This window comes from Triticum aestivum, chromosome 3D (assembly GCF_018294505.1).
Source record: "Triticum aestivum cultivar Chinese Spring chromosome 3D, IWGSC CS RefSeq v2.1, whole genome shotgun sequence".
NCBI classification, from domain to species: domain Eukaryota; kingdom Viridiplantae; phylum Streptophyta; class Magnoliopsida; order Poales; family Poaceae; genus Triticum; species Triticum aestivum.
Genome location: NC_057802.1, coordinates 329,276,122 through 329,297,335, shown reverse-complemented (window position 1 = coordinate 329,297,335; position 21,214 = coordinate 329,276,122).

The following is a 21,214-nucleotide window of genomic DNA, read 5'->3' as shown; positions in this document are numbered from 1 at the left end:
AACATTTGTCAGATCAAATGATATAATGATGTATGTTCGAGGAAAACATACACAATTAAACATTGGTTGAAAGGTGCGCCCGAAATATGGGCATAGGTAGCCTGATCAATTGTTAGAATGGTGATTTAATAACTGATAGGCTAAAATGAACTATTGATCATTAACTTCAAAGCAATAGGGTTACAAGAAGTACTGAATCCAAACAGCGTCGTTCACTTGTTGATACCCCGGTTGGAATCAACACGAGAACCAAGAAAGAATGGTGATGGTGAGAAGTATCATCATACCGAGAATCTCTAAGAGGTGGAGCAATCCCCACAACATTCTCGATAGGAAAGAAAGTAATACTTCAAGGCAGATCACAACACTAGCTGGAGAGCAAGTTGTATTCATAATGTGGACAAGTTCGCGATGAAAGGAAGTCAAGGGTGTTGTCGATGATAATAAAAATTATCGAGGGATAAGGATGGTATTTCTCATCACGAATTCGATTGATATCCTGTAAGAGCTCGGAATGTTGATGATGATCACGACTCAATTGTCGAGATATTTCATGAAGATGTAATCAATCGGTGATGACATCAAGTCAAAGGAATGATGAAGTGAAAGGTTATTGGAACCACGAGTACGACACAAACTCGAAATCAAGCTTGCTGTTCAAGGACAAATGGTATGACGAGGAAGATCGACGTAAGATTAGCTCATCGTCGAAAATTGTGCTCCGGGAAGAAGGACCAGGTAGCACAGTTAAAATTTAGCATGGTAATGATATAGCTGATCAGGCTAGGGATGTCGTGATCGAGTACAAACTCGTAAGCAAAGAAGATTACTATGAGTTGTTTAATCATGATGCGGACTCGATTCAGTTGTCGATGTCCTTGAGTGTTTAATAACTCGAAGCCCGTGAAAATTTGGAATCAATGAGAATGTAGCACTTGATGGAGAACTCATAAGAAGTTATGCAGTTCCGTGATAATCTTGAGATACCAGGGGGGTAATACTCGACAACAGATCAAAGTAGAGGTTGGACTAGGGTATTGCTCTGCAGAAGACAAGTGCTCAAACTAGCACGAGAAATGGAATGAAGGAGAAACATGGTCCGAACCACGTCCACAGATACAAGATGAACTTATAACAAGGGGATAATTATTTTAGGAGAAGCTTCCATGATAAGGTATACATCGTGTCCATGGGCATGAACACAGGGTTCAAGGTCGACTCCCACTTGTTCAACGCATAACCTTTCATTCACCTCTCGTATTCGAAAATGACGTTATTTGTTGAAAGTTTTTACCTGATGCAATACCAGATAAGTATGACCCGTGAAATCTTTCGGGTTCACACGGATTAGGGAAGGCGTAGGTTCAACCCATCGGGGCATCTTAGAAACATATACCACAAGTTTCAAAAGTAAATACACAAGCTCGAAAGCAAAGCATGGTTGGCCAAGCAGAGGATACAATTTTACCAAAGGCACTATGTATCAGGGGAATAACTCACAAGGTTATTGAATATGAATGACACTGTTGGATAACAATCCAACAATGGATCGGGCGATCCGCAACGGAGCTAATGTGAGTATCGGTACTCACTCAGAGGAAGAAAGAATGCAGAGGATCAGATTCAAGAATCACCTGATTAGTCTGATGCTTAATATAAAGAATTTATGGTTTCCAAAACAAAGAATCAGAAGCAGACGCTCTGATTAAGGATGGATAAGTTGAGTAGACTTAAAGGTACAACCGACGGCAATTCGGTCGGTCGAGAACCAGTTCATGTTTAAAATGACGTCTGATCCGGAAGGATGAATTCTAGGATTTCGACTGAGGATTGCGAGCATTCGCAACAAATTGAATCAACGGACTCAAAATGATAATGACAAGAGATGCCAATAAGATTAAGAGACTTAAGATTAATCATAATGCAAGTAAGCAAGAATTTCAAGAGCAAAAAGGCTCCTAAGGATTTTCGGAAGATCGAATGGTATTTTGAACACTTTTGTGAAATACTTGAATCAACTGGGGGTGAGCGGATACTCGGTAAGTGCGAGAATTATCCGTAGGGGTATTCAGGTGACAAAGAACAGCAAGGCAGTAAGCTCAAAGGATTATCGAAACAACGACGAGTATTTCGGGGTATCTTGTAATAACAAGTCCAACTAGGGATGAATGTAAGAATAACAACTGCAAGTAGTTATCCATAAGGGTTGACGGTGGAAGGGGAATTGCAAACGCGATGAACACAAGTTCTCGGGTTAACAGCGGAGAGTATCTTCAGGGTCTTCACGTGCAGCAGACGATCATCAGTAATAAGGGGCTCTCCGGGTGAAAGTGATAACGAGATCCTAATGTTAGATTTAGCAAAATTCATTTAACCCGAATAGAAGAGAGATCAGAGTCCCAGAGTATAGACAAGGAATAAAAGATCCTAGTACCACCCAATGGCGACGTGGGCCCGTAAGCCACACAGCCATGTTAGTAAAAAATTCAATGACTAGACTCGACTTCGGCCAAGGAGTTGGAAAGGGGGATTCCTACAGGCAGTCGGCTCTGATACCAACTTGTGACGCCCCCGATTCAATCGTACACTAATCATACACGCAAATGTGTACGATCAAGATCGAGGACTCACGGGAAGATATCACAACACAACTCTAGACACAAATTAAAATAAAAAAAGCTTTAAATTACAAGCCAGGGGCCTCGAAGGCTCGAATACATAAGCTCGAAAACACAAGAGTCAGCGGAAGCAATAATATCTGAGTACAGACATAAGTTAAACAAGATTGCCTTAAGAAGGCTAGCACCAAAGTAGCAACGATCGAAAAGGCAAGGCCTCCTGCCTGGGACCTCCTAACTACTCCTCGAAGCCGAACTCCATGTAGAATCATCCTCGGATCTCTAGCTCCTGGACTCCAGCATCTGGTTACGACAACCAGGTATAGAAAGGGGAAAAATTGGCTTTTCGCAAAACTGTAACCATAGAGCCTTCTACCAGCCATATATGCATGTAGTATAGCATTATTATATTCATTACTCTCTATGTGTTACATTGCCAGCATATTCCATGTGCTGGCCCGTTTTCGGGCTGCAACGTTTCATGTTGCAGACTTTTCAGACGACGAGTAAGGTGCCTTAGGTCGTGGTCTTATACTCAGTGATGCCGTTGGAGTTGATGGACTCACTTATCTTCCAAGTCTTCCGCTGTTATCGTATTTAGATGGCCTTAAGCCATATTTGTCATACTTATTTCTCTCTTGAGATACTCGTTGTAATAAGTGTGTGATTGCTACTCTGTTATAAATTCTCCATTTGTACTGTGCGTGTCAGCATTACTGATCCAGGGATGACACTGGTGCACAGCAGCACAGACTGTTTGAGGTCTAGTCGCTACACCCACCCACCTCTTCCGATGCACGCATGCTTCCCGCTCCGTATCAATGCCTGCCCAGAGCATGCAGCGGCCGACATTGATGTCGCGATGTGACCGGACATTAGGGTAGTGTTGACCGACGCGACCTCTCGGGAGCCGCCTTCAATGCGGACACAGCTTCCTGAGGAACCAACTCCGCCTGATGCGCCTCATTGAAGTGGCTGACCGGCCCTTCGCATGGCCTGGCCGCGGTTATTGAAGTCATGCTTCGACGCCGTCCACATCGCAATCTCTCGGCTCTTCCTCCTCCTCCCCTCCCCGCCCTTCTACCTCCACAACACTCGCGATGGAAAATTCGTGGGCCCCGGCGCTGGCAGGCGGTGATTCCGGGATGGGCTCCGGAGGATCATAGAGAAACCGCCCTCGAACTCCGGGGTCGTCGTCCTCATCAGCGGGCGGATCCTCGAAAAAAGCGGAGATCGTCATCTCCTCCGACGGTGAGGAGGACCAGCCGCCGCAGCAGCAGCAGCAGCAGTCCACGCCGCCATCGGCGGCCCAGGTGTACGCCGCCATGGATGACGAGTACGAGCAGCAGATGAAGTTGATGCCTCGTCGCTCCATGATCCACCTGAACGGCCCGGCTTCACCACTGGGATGCTCGTCCCCGTGAAGCCGGAGCAGGCGTCCCCTCCACGCTCTCCGTCGCGCAACCGCGGCGTCCAAATCGAACGCCACATGAGGAGGAGCCCCTCTCACCGCCGATGTGGCGCGTAAAGGAGGAGCGCCTCTCGCCGCCGCCCCGCGTGTGAAGGAGGAGCGGTTCTCTCCGCCGCCCTGGCGCATGAAGGAGGAGCGCCGCTTGCCGCCTCCCATGCCCAATGCGACCGCGAAGGCATGTGGATGCCTTCGCCACTACCTCGGCAGAGGCAGCGGCAGCAGCGACAACTCTTCGTCATCTCGGAGAACCCTAACAGCGCAGGAGTACGCCGACAGGGAGCGGCGCTGACGGGACAGGTGCAACGTGGCCCTGGACCGCTCCGTGACGACGGCGGACATGAGGAAGCGACGTCTCAGCCGCCACGACGGGAAGAGGGCCAAGTACAACGAGGAGTGGTCTCTCAGCGAGAGCGCCGCCTCCTCCAAGGCCCGCCGCCCTCCCCCCTCCCGCGCCCACGTCGTCGGTGGCCGCGGCCGCACTGCGCACGGTGCAGGAGGAAGCAGAGAGGATCATCCGCGAGCGTCAGGAAGCTGCTGGGAAGCCCTGTCGCGCCGCCGCTGCCTGAAGCACGACAACGATGACGGGGGAAGAGCCGTTGGTCAGCCCGGCATGGCCTACGAGGTCACCGTCAAGTATAGGGTGATTTAGAGTTTGTGTGTTAAGGTTTTTAGTTCACAGGACAAAATATTGTCCGATTTTATGTAAAAATTATCCTAGTTTAGATGAACTTCCTCCGTTTTATATGAAATTCGTCGTGTTTGTATGAATCTCGTTCAGTTTGTTCTAAAGTTGTTGAAATGTATGCACACAATGTTGGATGGCTGTCTCCCGCATTCATGTCTATGGACGAATGCGGGAGAAAATTTGCAGGTAGTGGTTGGAGATGACCTAAACACATGGGCATTGGTCCTTGTAACAAAAACATGGGCATTGGAAGATGCTTTAAAGGTACACACATGCATCGATCGGTCATGACATCATCAGTTACCAGAAAGCTTATTTGTGTAACGTGTCCAATGACGTTGTAGCGAATGAATGGACGGACGGTATTCACGTCGTTGAATTCAAAGATTCGAATACATGTAGGCAAGGGGAGGTGCAATTCTGGTTACTCTATTCTTTTTTCTTTAAACAAAAGGACACTAGTCTACGTAGTACGTACGATTCTTTCTTCCAATGAAAGAAAAGCATACGGGATAAGATGTGCTGGCTGTCGGTTAAACCAGTGATGAGTATTGTGGTGCAGCAGCTAAATTAACAAGAGGGCACTAATAATCTTCTTCGGCCAATAATGTAGAGCAATTGGATGGTCATAACTCATAAATTGGTGTGAACTGTTTACGGTTTTGTTCTTGGATTCTAAAGAGAAAAGTGAAGGCTATCTTCTACTCGCTCTATCTCTCTCAAGTTCGTAATGGACGGGTCACACGCGCGCAGTGGGTGGATGATGCAAGAAAACCATGCATATATGTACGTGCTACTCCGTACGTGGTAGTATCGAATTATCCGATATGCCGGCAGCATATACAAATGGACTAATCGACTAAAGCACTTTTCTTAGGGAAAAGACGCACTTTCTAGTTGAATTCGCCGTGGCACGCATATTGCGTCAGCGGTTGCGTGCTTGCATGGTCAGTCGGTCCAAGATAGAGCTAGCTAGCTCCAACACTTCGCTGTCTAGCTAGGACGCGTACGTTTTCCCTCTTGCCGTACCGATCGAGATTCGTTTACGTTCATCGCAAGTCTCGTATAGATCTGCTTATTTACTACTCCCCTATGTAAACTAATGTAAGAGCATTTAAATCACTAGAATAATAATCTAAACGTTTTTATATTAGTTTACGGAGGGAGTACATCTCTGTAACTAAATATAAGATTTTTACAGTTTAATGTAAGGACGCTGATAAATTGCGAACGTCCAGGATTGCCCATGGCAAATCAAACGTTTATTTGTAACAATTTATATATAGAAGGGATGACAAATTTAGTTGATATGTTTACCGATTTCGTCCTTAATTTATTTTTTGTCAAAAAAAAGTTGTCGTGCTTGCCAACTAAATTTGCGATCCTCGTGTTAACCAAAGTTGTCATAAAAAAAGTTTGATTTTTCACAGGCAAACCCCGAACGGGGTTTATAATTCCCGTAATTTAAACTGCAAAACATTTTATATTTAAGAACGGAGGTAGTACTAGTACTCACTAAAAACTACTCCCTCTCCCGATAAAATAAGAGCGTTTTTTACACTAGTGTAGTGTGAAAAATACTCTTATATTATGGAACGGATAGAGTAGATCATACCCCACGCGTTGCTGCGAGAATCGCTTGCAATATATTTCAATGAGATTTAATTGTGTTAAATATAAATATTTGGATTGATAACACGTGAACAAAAAGGCATATCACTTATCATATTTGAGTATGTATAGTTGTAAAATATTTACTCAATATAAGTAGAACAACTGATTTTTTTATGCATGGTTACATGTGGTGGTGGGTCTTTTCCCATGTGTGGTTGCATGTTGAGGTGGACTTTATATCATTCATAATGGTATGATGGTATGGCGTGCTTGCATGTTGAAATAAATAAGTTAGTGAGGATGAATATCTTAGGTATATATATATAGGATATGTTAGGCTATTGGTCATTGGGCGTTGCCAGCGACTTTAGTCCCACCTCGGTTACGTGAGGAAGCTAGGAGCACCTTACAAGGGAGAGAACCACTCTCTCTTCATACTAGTTTTTGGGATGTGGTGAGCTCTACGTTTGTAGTGATGTGTCTGATGCGCACCGGAAACGTTCAAATGTAAGTCGAAGGTTGGGAGTTGGGTCTAGGACGTTAGCACCCGCTTCGAGCACGACCAAGCTCATCATGGCTAGCTTTATTGAAATCAGCAGGGGCTTAACATCCCCCAAGCTTAGTGGTCCAACAATCCGGAGGCTCGTCTGTCCAATCAAGTGAAATCTTTCCAATCGAAGAAGCTACGTCGATACACTCAGCAAAAGTAAAAGATGCAGTATCCCACCATCTTGATTGCCCAGCGCGGAATTCAATCACATTAAGAGAATCAGATTCTGCTTTCAACACGAGAGAATCCTAGTTGCTTAGCAAAGTTGAGACCTTCATTCATTGCTCTCGACATCTTCAGCATATAGAACATATGAACACCTTGCTGCAAGAAAAATACTGTTCTCATCCCTTAGAACTGATGCGACTGCGCCTGCTCCTTCCTCCTCGAAGTATGATGCATCAACATTAAATTTAATGTGTCTCGGTCCAGGCTTAGTCCATCTTTGCTCTATTTTGGAAATATTTCGAGTCTCAACCATCTGGAAATGGTTAGGAATAGCAAGCACCAACATCGGCCATCACATCAGTGGGGCGAAGGTTCATTATAAATAATTTAACACCCAATCCACCACAGGTACCAACGTCCAACCATGAGCACTTGTCTCTTGTCCAGATTTGGCTTGATAGGTAGTGGCACGGTTGGAGAAGTAAATGTTTAGTGATGACTGAGCCTGATCTATCCACCAAACATTGATTCATCTACGATCTCCAACATCATGATCCTATTTCACAGCTCCCAGGCTTGTGCACACTTAAATAATAAGTGCCGAACATCCTCAGCCCTTGGTGGCATATGGAACATGCACCATCATTACCAATATGCCTGTTTGTCAATGTTGACTTCAATGGAATTATTCCATGTAGAATCATCCACACAAAAAAATGAACTTTACGTGGGATCTTGAGTTTCCAAAGGGTACTCCACACAGCAGGCGAACTAAAGCCTCCCAGACATTCCATCACGTTTGCATGCAGCCGGAAAGAGTGTAAACTGCATATGGTACGCGATCCTGACTGAAAAACTCCCTTGTGATCTGGGTGCCAAGCAATGAAGTCATTAAATGCATGGAAGTTTAGAGGAATTTCCATGATTCTCCTAACATCAATGGGATTAAAAATAATTTGGATCAATCCCTCATCCCATGTCCCTTTCGTCGGGTTAATGAGATCATTTACTGTAGCCAGAAAGGCTGCGTGATGAGATGATTTTCCTATCTAGGCTAAGGGGATGCAGGGACCGTTAACTTGTTATCCCGCCCCTATCCTCCATATGTAGCCTTTCTTCAAAGTTTATAATCCCTTCATAATGCTTTGCCAAGTAAATGAGGAACCATTTTTAAGTGTTGCTTAAAGCAAGCTCACATTCGGAAAATATTTAGCTTTTAAAACTTTTGCACAAAGAGAGTCTGGATTTGTTTTAAGCCTCAAACACTGCTTAGCCAACATAGGTCTCTTAAACCCGTCAAAGTTTCCACCAAGAAAACTAGTGCGTTTTTCTATGTTCCTCGTCATCTCCACATGAGAACTGAGCGATCAAATATGTGATATATTTGCAAATTAATTTTGGTATTACTAAACACTACATCACAAAGACCAGAATCTCCTTACCTCCAATGGATAATTGTTTTTCTATCTAACCTCTAAGTCTCTTTTTATTATTTTTTACAAAAATGCGTGAAGCAATCACTTCTATCAGCTCCCACCATAGCAAGTAGACCAAGATACTTATCAGACAAAGCCTCAATATGGATACGAAGTTCTTGGCGAAATTCTGCTCTTGTATAAATACTTGTATTTGGACTAAAAATATATACTTAATTTTTCCAAACTCGCCAACTGTCTTGTGCTCTCGCAGTAGGTGTCTTGAATGTGCTTTAAGGAAGTTGCATTTAACACATTTGCGTTCATGAGAATTAGGGAGGCATCAATAGATAAGAGATGTGATAATGATGGTGGATTTCTGCACACCCTCATTCTCTCAATGCCACCGGCTTCTTCAAACTACAACAAACTAGAAAGTGCTTCTGCACAGATCATGAAAATGTAAGGGGAGAGAGGCTCCCCTTGCGTGATGCCTCTAGTTGGAGTAAAAGTGTATGTTTTCTTCGAATTAAGTCCCATCTTATACCTTACCGAGCTGACAAATGCCATGATCATCTCTATCCACTGTTCATTGAACCCAAGTTTAGCCATCATATCCTTTAGGAAGGTCCATTCAACTCTATCATATGTCTTGTGCATGTCCAACCTAACTACACACAAACCAACCTGACCAACCCTTTTATTCTTAACCTTATGCACACATTCATAAGCAATAAGAATATTATCCGAGACTATTCTACCCGGTAAAAAAGCACTTTGTGTTTGGCGAGATATCAGGTAGGTTACTCTTCAATTGGAGAGATAAAAACATATTAATATCAAGAAGATATGAATTATGTACTGGTCTTTTTTAAGACATCAATTATCTGACCTTTATACAAACACTCTCTAAAGATATATTCAACACGCTTTGTTGGGAGGGGTCCTTGGGCGTAGCGTGCCCTCAAACTATGATGGCCGATCTTGCTGGTATGTGTCAACACACGCTCACTCATCGCCACAATGATTGAGCGAGTTATGTGTGACTGTGGCGTTGCCACAGCCGCCTACATCGTCGAAACGTACTCCCATGCTCTTGTAGCCGTCGGCCCTACTGAATTGGTCGCAAATTCATCAAGATTGGATGATTGACTTAGTTTAATTAAGGGACAGATGCATTTTTGCCCCTAGTTGAAACCTACCCGCGGGTTTTGCCCTTACTTTTCAACTCTGTTCGGTTTTGCCCTTAGATTTTCCTCCCAAGTCGCCCAAATGCCCTTTGACCGTTTGACCAATACTTTGAAAATTCATAACAAATTGATAAGAACTCAAAAAAATGCAAATAAGATATCAAAATGTTCTGATAAACATTACCTTTATGTTGTCATTTGTATTTAGGACAAAAGTACCGTTTAAACAACATAAGGTTATTAATGCTATTAACATTATTAAAAATAAAAAGGTATAAACAATACTTTTTTAGGAATAAAAATTACATGCAAATGTGCTTGGTATAAACTCAGAAAAATGCAAATAAGATAATGTTTATTCCTAAAAAAATGTTGATATAAACGGTACTTTTGTCCTGAATGCAAATGACATACACATAAAGATAATGTTTATCTGAACATTTTTTGATATCTTATTTGCATTTCTATGAGTTAATATCAATTTGTTATGAATTTTCAAAGTATTGGTCAAACGTTCAAAGGGCATTCGAGCGGCCTGGGAGCAAAATCTAAGGGCAAAACTGAGCAGAGTCGAAAAGTAAGGGCAAAACCCGTGGGTAGGTTCCAACTAGGGGCAAAAATGCAATTGTCCCTTTAATTAAAGCACGCGGGGATCAGTCACATCCGCATATCATATGTACACACAAATCCATGAAATCTCACCCGACACAATATCTCGAAAGACTGGAACATGTCTGATACGTCTCCAACGTATCTATAATTTTTTATTGTTCCATGCTATTATATTAACTATTTTGGATGTTTTATATGCATTAATATGCTATTTTATATGATTTTTGGGACTGACCTATTAACCTAGAGCCCAGTGCCAGTTTCTGTTTTTCCTTGTTTAGAGTTTCGCAGAAAAGGAATACCAAACGGAATAAAACTTTCGCGATGATTTTTCTTGGACCAGAAGACACCCAGGAGACTTGGAGTGCAAGTCAGAAGAGCCATGAGGCGGCCACAAGGGTGGAGGGCGCGCCCAGGGGGTAGGGAGCGCCCCCCCTATCTTGTGGGCCCCTCGTATACCCCCTGACCTAGATCTTCCTCCTATATATACTCTTATACCCCAAAAACATCCAGGGGAGCCGCAAAACCACTTTACCACCGTCGCAACCTTCTGTACCCGTGAGATCCCATCTTGGGGCCTTTTCTGGCATCCTGCCGGAGGGGGATTCGATCACGGAGGGCTTCTACATCAACACCATTGCCTCTCCGATGAAGCATGAGTAGTTTACTTCAGACCTACGGGTCCATGGCTAGTAGCTAGATGGCTTCTTCTCTCTCTTTGATTCTCAATACAAAGTTCTCCTTGATGTTCTTGGAGATCTATTCGATGTAATACTCTTTTGCGGTGTGTTTGCCGAGATCCGATGAATTGTGGATTTATGATCGGCTTATCTATGAATATTTTTTGAATCTCCTTTGAATTCTTATATGCATGATTTGATATCTTTGCAAGTCTCTTCGAACTATCGATCTGGTTTGGCCAACCAGAATGGTTTTTCTTGCAATGGGAGAAGTGCTTAGCTTTGGGTTCAATCTTGTGGTGTCCTTTCCCAATGACAGCAGGGGCAGCAAGGCATGTATTGTATTGTTACCATCGAGGATAAAAAGATGGGGTTTTCATCATATTGCTTGAGTTAATTCCTCTACATCATGTCATCTTGCTTAAAGCGTTACTCCGTTCTCTATGAACTTAATATTCTTGATGCATGCTGGATAGTGGTCGATGTGTGGAGCAATAGTAGTAGATGCAGAATCGTTTCGGTCTACTTGACACGGACGTGATGCCTATATTCATGATCATTGCCTTAGATATCGGCATAACTTTGCGCTTTTCTATCAATTGCTCGGCAGTAATTTGTTCACCCACCGTAATAATTTCTATCTTGAGAGAAGCCTCTAGTGAAACCTATGGCCCCCGGGTCTATTTTACAACATATTAGTTTCCCGTCAACTTGCCAATTTCCGCCGCCGTTCCCTTATTTTGCAATCTTTACTTCCCGTTCCATAAACCAAAAATACCAAAAATATTACTTTACCGTTTATCCATCTCTATCAGATCTCACTTTGCGAATAACCGTGAGGGGATTGACAACCCCTTTGTCGCGTTGGTTGCAAGTTGGTGTTTGTTTGTGCAGGTATTCAGTGGCTTGTTGCGTTGTCTCCTACTGGATTGATATCTTGGTTCTCAAAACTGAGGGAAATACTTACGCTACTTTGCTGCATCACCCTTTCCCCTTCAAGGGAAAAAACAACGCAAGCTCAGGAGGTAGCAAGAAGGATTTCTGGCGCCGTTCCCGGGGAGATCTGCTACCTCTTGAGCACTGCGTTGGTTTTTTCCTTGAAGAGGAAAGGGTGATGCAGCAAAGTAGCGTAAGTATTTCCCTCAGTTTTTGGGAACCAAGGTATCAATCCAGTAGGAGACTACACGCAAATCCCTCGTACCTGCACAAACAAATAAGAACCTTGCAACCAACACGGTAAAGGGGTTGTCAATCCCTTCACGGCCACTTGCAAAAGTGAGATCTGATAAAGATAATAAGATAAATATTTTTGGTATTTTTTATGATATAGATTGAAAGTAAAGATTGCAAAGTAAAAATATATTGGAAACTTATATGATGGAAAATAGAACTGGGGGCCATAGGTTTCACTAGTGGCTTCTCTCAAAATAGCATAAGTATTACGGTGGGTGAACAAATTACTGTCGAGCAATTGATAGAGAAGCGCATAGTTATGAGAATATCTAGGCATGATCATGTATATAGGCATCACGTCCGCGACAAGTAGACCGAAACGTTTATGCATCTACTACTATTACTCCACACATCGACCGCTATCCAGCATGCATCTAGAGTATTAAGTTCATTAGAACAGAGTAATGCATTAGGCAAGATGACATGATGTAGAGGGATAAACTCAAGCAATATGATATAAATTCCATCTTTTTATCCTCGACGGCAATAATACAATACGTGTCATTTCCCCTGCTGTCACTCGGATCGAGCAACGCAAGATTGGACCCAAAGCTAAGCACTTCTCCCATTGCAAGAAAGATCAATATAGTAGGCCAAACCAAACTGATAATTCGAAGAGACTTGCAAAGATAACATATCATACATAAAAGAATTCAGAGGAGATTCAAATATTGTTCATAGATAATCTTGATCATAAACCCACAATTCATCGGATCTCGACAAACACACCGCAAAAAGAATTACATCGAATAGATCTCCAAGAAGATCGAGGAGAACTTTGTATTGAGATACAAAGAGAGAGAAGAAGCCATCTAGCTAATAACTATGGACCCGAAGGTCTGTGGTAAACTACTCACACATCATCGGAGAGGCCATGGTGTTGATGTAGAAGCCCTCCGTGATCGATTCCCCCTCCGGCAGAGCGCCGGAAAAGGCCCCAAGATGGGATCTCACGGGTACAGAAGGTTGCGGCGGTGTAAATAGGGTTTCGTGGTGCTCCTGGATGTTTTCGGGGTATATGGGTATATATAGGAGGAAGAAGTAGGTCGGTGGAGCTGCGAGGGGCCCACGAGGGTGGGGGCGCGCCCAGGGGGGCAGGCGCGCCTCCCTGCCTCGTGGCCTCCTCGCTTCTTTCTTGACGTCCACTCCAAGTCCTCTGGATCACGTTTGTTCCAAAAATCACTCTCCCGAAGGTTTCATTCCGTTTGGATTCCGTTTGATATTCCTTTTCTGCGAAACACTGAAATAGGCAAAAAACAGCAATTTGCACCTGGGCCTTCAGTTAATAGGTTAGTCCCGAAAATAATATAAAAGTGCTTAGTAAAGCCCATTAAACATCCAAAACAGGTAATATAATAGCATGGAACAATCAAAAATTATAGATACGTTGGATACGTATCAAGCATCCCCAAGCTTAATTCCTACTCGTCCTCGAGTAGGTAAATGATAAAAAACAGAATTTTTGATGTGGAATGCTACCTAGCATATTTTCTATGTAATTTTCTTTATTGTGGCATGAATGTTCAGATTCGAAAAATTCAAGATAAAAGTTTAATATTGACATAAAAATAATAATACTTCAAGCATACAAACTAAGCAATTATGTCTTCTCAAAATAACATGGCCAAAGAAAGTTCATCCCTACAAAATCATATAGTTTGGTCATGCTCCATTTTCGTCACACAAGAATGCTCTCATCATGCACAACCCTGGTGACAAGCCAAGCAATTGTTTCATACTTTAGTAATCTCAAACTTTTTTCAACTTTCACGCAATACATGAGTGTGAGCCATGGATATAGCACTATAGGTGGAATAGAGTATAATGATGGGGGTTATGTGGAGAAGACAAAAAATGAGAAAGTCTCACATTGGCGCGGCTAATCAACGGGCTAGGGAGATGCCCATCAATTGATGTCAATGCAAGGAGTAGGGATTGCCATGCAACGGATGCACTAGAGCTATAAATGTATGAAAGCTCAACAAAAGAAACTAAGTGGGTGTGCATCCAACTTGCTTGCTCACGAAGACCTAGGGCATTTGAGGAAGCCCATTGTTGGAATATACAAGCCAAGTTCTATAATGAAAAATTCCCACTAGTATATGAAAGTGACAAAACAAGAGACTCTCTATCATAAAGATCATGGTGCTACTTTGAAGCACAAGTGTGGAAAAAAGGATAGTAGCATTGTCCCTTTTTATTTCTTCTTTTTTTTGGGCCTTTCTCTTTTTTTGGCCTTTTTTTGGGACAATGCTCTATTTATGATGATCATCACACTTCTATTTATTTACAACTCAATGATTACAACTCGATACTAGAACAAAATATGACTCTATATGAATGCCTCCGGCGGTGTACCGGGATGGGCAATGAATCAAGAGTGACATGTATGATAAATTATGCATGGTGGCTTTGCCACAAATACGATGTCAACTATATGATCATGCGAGGCAATATGACAATGATGAAGCGTGTCATAATAAATGAAACGGTGGAAAGTTGCATGGCAATATATCTCGGAATGGCTATGGAAATGCCATAATAGGTAGGTATGGTGGTTGTTTTGAGGAAGATATAAGGAGGTTTATGTGTGATAGAGCGTATCATGTCACGGGGTAATTTGGATGCACCAGCGAAGTTTGCACCAACTCTTAAGGTGAGAAAGGGCAATGCACGGTACCGAAGAGGCTAGCAATGATGGAAAGGTGAGAGTGCGTATAATCCATGGACTCAACATTAGTCATAAAGAACTCACATACTTATTGCAAAAATCTACAAGTCATCAAAAACCAAGCACTACGCGCATGCTCCTAGGGGGATAGATTGGTAGGAGAAGACCATCGCTCGTCCCCGACCGCCACTCATAAGGATGACAATCAAAGAACACCTCATGCTTCAAATTTGTTACATAACGTTTACCATGCGTGCATGCTACGGGACTTGCAAACTTCAACTCAAGTATTTCTCAAATTCACAACTACTCAACTAGCACAACTCTAATATTACCATCTTCATATCTCAAAACAATCATCAAGTATCAAACTTCTCATAGTGTTCAATGCGCCTTATATGAAAGTTTTTATTATACCCATCTTGGATGCCTATCATATTAGGACTAATTTTATAGCCAAAGCAAACTACCATGCTGTTCTAAAGGACTCTCAAAATAATATAAGTGAAGCACTAGAGTAAAATTATCTAGCTCAAAAGATAAAAGTGAAGCACATAGAGTATTCTAATAAATTCTGATTCATGTGTGTCTCTCCCAAAAGGTGTGTACAGCAAGGATGATTGTGGTAAACTAAAAATCAAAGACTCAAATCATACAAGACGCTCCAAGCAAAACACATATCATGTGGTGAATAAAAATATAGCCTCAAGTAAAGTTACCGATAGACGAAGACGAAAGAGGGGATGCCTTCCGGGGCATCCCCAAGCTTAGGATTTTGGTTGTCCTTGAGTTTTACCTTGGGGTGCCTTGGGCATCCCCAAGCTTAGGCTCTTGCCACTCCTTATTCCATAATCCATCAAATCTTTACCCAAAACTTGAAAACTTCACAACACAAAACTCAACAGAAAATCTCATGAGCTCCGTTAGCGAAATAAAACAAACCACCACTTCAAGGTACTGTAATGAACTCATTCTTTATTTATATTGGTGTTAAACCTACTGTATTCCAACTTCTCTATGGTTCATAACCTCCGATACTAGCCATAGATTCATCAAAACAAGCAAACAATACACAAAAAACAGAATCTATCAAAAACAGAACAGTCTGTAGTAATCTGTATCAAACGCAAACTTTCTGTAACTCAAAAATTCTACCAAAATAGGAAGGCCTAGATAATTTGTTTATTGATCTACTGCAATTTGAATCAGTATTTTATCACGTTCTGGTGATTTTTAACAATTGTTTTTGTGAGCAGAAAGTTTCTGATTTTTTTCAGCAAGACCAAATAACTATCATCCAAGAAGATCCTATAGGTTTTACTTGGCACAAACACTAATTAAAACATAAAACCACATCTAACCAGAGGCTAAATCAAATATTTATTACTAAATAGAACCAAAAATCAAGAAACAAAAATAAAATTGTGTTGCCTCCCAACAAGCGCTATCGTTTAACGCCCCTAGCTAGGCATAAAAGCGAGAATAGATCTAGGTATTATTATCTTTGGTATGCAATCCATAAGTGGCTCCCATAATAGATTCATAAGGTAATTTAATTTTCTTTCTAGGAAAGTGTTCCATGCCTTTCCTTAACGGAAATTGGAATCTAATATTTCCTTCTTTCATATCGATAATTGCACCGATCGTTCTAAGGAAAGGTCTACCAAGAATAATAGGACATGTAGGATTGCAATATATATCAAGAACAATGAAATCTATGGGCACATAATTCCTATTTGCAACGATAATAACATCATTAATTCTTCCCGTAGGTTTCTTAATGGTGGAATCCGCAAGGTGCAAGTTTAAAGAACAATCATCAAATTCACGGAAACCTAACACATCACACAAAGTTTTTGGAATCGTGGAAACACTAGCACCCAAATCACACAAAGCATAGCATTCATGATCTTTAATCTTAATTTTAATAGTAGGTTCCCACTCATCCTAAAGTTTTCTAGGGATAGAAACTTCTAATTCAAGCTTTTCTTCATAGGATTGCATTAAAGCATCAACGATATGTTTGGTAAAAGCTTTATTTTGACTATAAGCATGAGGAGAATTTAACACGGATTGCAACAAGGAAATACAATCTATCAAATAAAAATTACCATAATTAAATTCCTTGAAATCCAAAATAGTGGGTTCATTGCTATGTAAAGTTTTGACCTCTTCAATCCCACTTTTACCAATTTTTTCATCAAGATCTAAAAACTCTGAATCATTGGGACGCCTTTTAACTAAAGTTGACTCATCTCCAGTCCCATCATCAAGATTCATATTGCAAAACAAAGATTTAATAGGAGACACATCAATAACTTTTAGATCTTCATCCTTATTGCCATGAAAACTAGAAGAACACGCTCTTACAAAGCAATCTTTCTTAGCACGCATCCTAGCGGTTCTTTCTTTGCACTCATCAATGGAATTTCTCATGGATTTGAGAGACTCATTGATATCATGCTTATGTGGAATAGATCTAAGTTTCAAAGAATCAACATCAAGAGAAATTCTATCCACGTTCCTAGCCAACTCATCAATCTTAGGCAATTTTTCTTCAAGCAAAGCATTGAAATTCTTTTGAGAAATCATGAATTCTTTAACACTAGTCCCAAAATCAGAGGGCATCTTATTAAAAATTTCCATAAGAGTTGTTGTAGGAATTACCATAATTATTAGAGGAATTACTAGGAAATGGCCTAGGATTAAAGTTTCCTCTATAAGCGTTGTTACCAAAATTGTTCCTACCAACAAAATTCACATCCATAGATTCATTATTATTCTCAATCAAAGTAGACAAAGGCATATCATTAGGATCAGAAGGAGCACTCTTATTAGCAAACAATTTCATAAGTTCATCCATCTTTCCACTCAAAACATTAATCTCTTCAATCGCATGAACCTTTTTACTAGCAGATATTTCGGTGTGCCAATGAGAATAATTAACCATAATATTATCTAGGAGTTTAGTAGCTTCTCCTAAAGTGATTTCCATAAAAGTGCCTCCTGCGGTCGAATATAAAAGATTTCTAGAAGCAAAATTCAATCCAGCATAAAATTTTGTATAATCATCCATAAATTCAAACCATGTGTAGGACAATTACGCATCATTAATTTCATCCTCTCCCAAGCTTGTGCAACATGCTCATGATCAAGTTGCTTAAAATTCATAATATCATTTCTAAGAGAGATGATCTTAGCGGGAGGAAAATACTTAGAGATAAAAGCATCTTTGCACTTATTCCATGAATCAATACTATTTTTAGGCAAAGACGAAAACCAAGTTTTAGCACGATCTCTAAGCGAAAACGGAAATAGCTTCAATTTAACAATATCATTATCCACGTCTTTCTTCTTTTGCATATCACACAAATCAACAAAGTTATTTAGATGTGTAGCAGCATCTTCACTAGGAAGGCCAGAGAATTGATCTTTCATGACAAGATTCAGCAAAGCAGCATTAATTTCACAAGATTCAGCATCGGTAATAGGAGCAATCAGAGTGCTAAGAAAATCATTGTTGCTGGTATTGGAAAAGTCACACAATTTAGTATTGTCTTGAGCCATCATGACAATCCAACACAAAAGCACACAAGAAGCAAGCAAAAAAAAGAGGTGAACAGAAAGAGAGGGCGAATAAAACGGCAAAGGTGAAGTGGGGGAGAGGAAAACGAGAGGCAAATGGCAAATAATGTAATGCGAGGGATAAGAGTTTGTGATGGGTACTTGGTATGTCTTGACTTGTGCGTAGACTCCCCGGCAACAGCGCCAGAAATCCTTCTTGCTACCTCTTGAGCACTGCGTTGGTTTTTCCCTTAAAGAAGAAAGGGTGATGCAGCAAAGTAGCGTAAGTATTTCCCTCAGTTTTTGAGAACCAAGGTATCAATCCAGTAGGAGACTACACGCAAATCCCTCGTACCTGCACAAACAAATAAGAACCTTGCAACCAACGTGATAAAGGGGTTGTCAATCTCTTCACGGCCACTTGCAAAAGTGAGATCTGATAAAGATAATAAGATAAATATTTTTGGTATTTTTTATGATATAGATTGAAAGTAAAGATTGGAAAGTAAAAATAGATTGGAAACTTATATGATAAAAAATAGACCCGGGGGGCCATAGGTTTCACTAGTGCTTCTCTCAAAATAGCATAAGTATTACGGTGGGTGAACAAATTACTATCGAGCAATTGATAGAAAAGCGCATAGTTATGAGAATATCTAGGCATGATCATGTATATAGGCATCACGTCTGCGACAACTAGACCGAAACGATTATGCATCTACTACTATTACTCCACACATCGACCGCTATCCAGCATGCATCTAGAGTATTAAGTTCATAAGAACGGAGTAACGCATTAGGCAAGATGACATGATGTAGAGGGATAAACTCAAGCAATATGATATAAACCCCATCTTTTTATCCTCGATGGCAACAATACAATACGTGTCATTTCCCCTGATGTCACTGGGATCGAGCAACGCAAGATTGGACCCAAAGCTAAGCACTTCTCCCATTGCAAGAAAGATCAATCTAGTAGGCCAAACCAAACTGATAATTCAAAGAGACTTGCAAAGATAACAAATCATACATAAAAGAATTCAGAGGAGATTCAAATATTGTTCATAGATAATCTTGATCATAAACCCACAATTCATCGGATCTCGACAAACACGCCGCAAAAAGAATTACATAGAATAGATCTCCAAGAAGATCGAGGAGAACTTTGTATTGAGATACAAAGAGAGAGAGAAGAAGCCATCTAGCTAATAACTATGGACCCGAAGGTCTGTGGTAAACTACTCACACATCATCGGAGAGGCCATGGTGTTGATGTAGAAGCCCTCCGTGATCGATTCCCCCTCCGGCGGAGCGCCGGAAAAGGCCCCAAGATGGGATCTCACGGGTACAGAAGGTTGCGGCGGTGGAAATAGGGTTTTGTGGTGCTCCTGGATGTTTTCGGGGTATATGGGTATATATAGGAGGAAGAAGTAGGTCGGTGGAGCTGCGAGGGGCCCACGAGGGTGGGGGCGCGCCCAGGGGGGCAGGCGCGCCTCCCTGCCTCGTGGCCTCCTCGCTTCTTTCTTGACGTCCACTCCAAGTCCTCTGGATCACGTTTGTTCCAAAAATCACTCTCCCGAAGGTTTCATTCCGTTTGGATTCCGTTTGATATTCCTTTTCTGCGAAACACTGAAATAGGCAAAAAACAGCAATTTGCATTGGGCCTTCGGTTAATAGGTTAGTCCCGAAAATAATATAAAAGTGCTTAGTAAAGCCCATTAAACATCCAAAACAGGTAATATAATAGCATGGAACAATCAAAAATTATAGATACGTTGGATACGTATCAAGCATCCCCAAGCTTAATTCCTACTCGTCCTCGAGTAGGTAAATGATAAAAAACAGAATTTTTGATGTGGAATGCTACCTAGCATATTTTCTATGTAATTTTATTTATTGTGGCATGAATGTTCAGATCCGAAAAATTCAAGATAAAAGTTTAATATTGACATAAAAATAATAATACTTCAAGCATACAAACTAAGCAATTATGTCTTCTCAAAATAACATGGCCAAAGAAAGTTCATCCCTACAAAATCATATAGTTTGGTCATGCTCCATACTTGCTAAGGCGATGATGATTAGCCTATGGCTTCTTCTCTCTCTTTGATTCTCAATACAAAGTTCTCCTCGATGTTCTTGGAGATCTATTTGATGTAATACTCTTTTGCGGTGTGTTTGCTGAGATCCGATGAATTGTGGATTTATGATCAGCTTATCTATGAATATTATTTGAATCTCCTCTGAATTCTTATATGCATGATTTGATATCTTTGCAAGTCTCTTTGAACTATCGATTTGGTTTGGCCAACTAGATTGGTTTTCTTGCAATGGGAGAAGTTCTTAGCTTTGGGTTCAATCTTGCAGTGTCCTTTCCCAGTGACAGCAGGGGCAACAAGGCACATATTGTATTGTTGCCATCGAGGATAAAAAGATGGGGTTTTCATCATATTGCTTGAGTTAATTCCTCTACATCATGTCATCTTGCTTAAAGCGTTACTCCATTCTTTATGAACTTAATACTCTAGATGCATGATGGATAGCGGTCGATGTGTGGAGTAATAGTAGTAGATGCAGAATTGTTTCGGTCTACTTGACACGGACGTGGTGCCTATATTCATGATCATTGCCTTAGATATCGTCATAACTTTGCACTTTTTTATCAATTGCTCGGCAGTAATTTTTTCACCCACCGTAATAATTTCTATCTTGAGAGAAGCCTCTAGTGAAACCTATGGCCCCC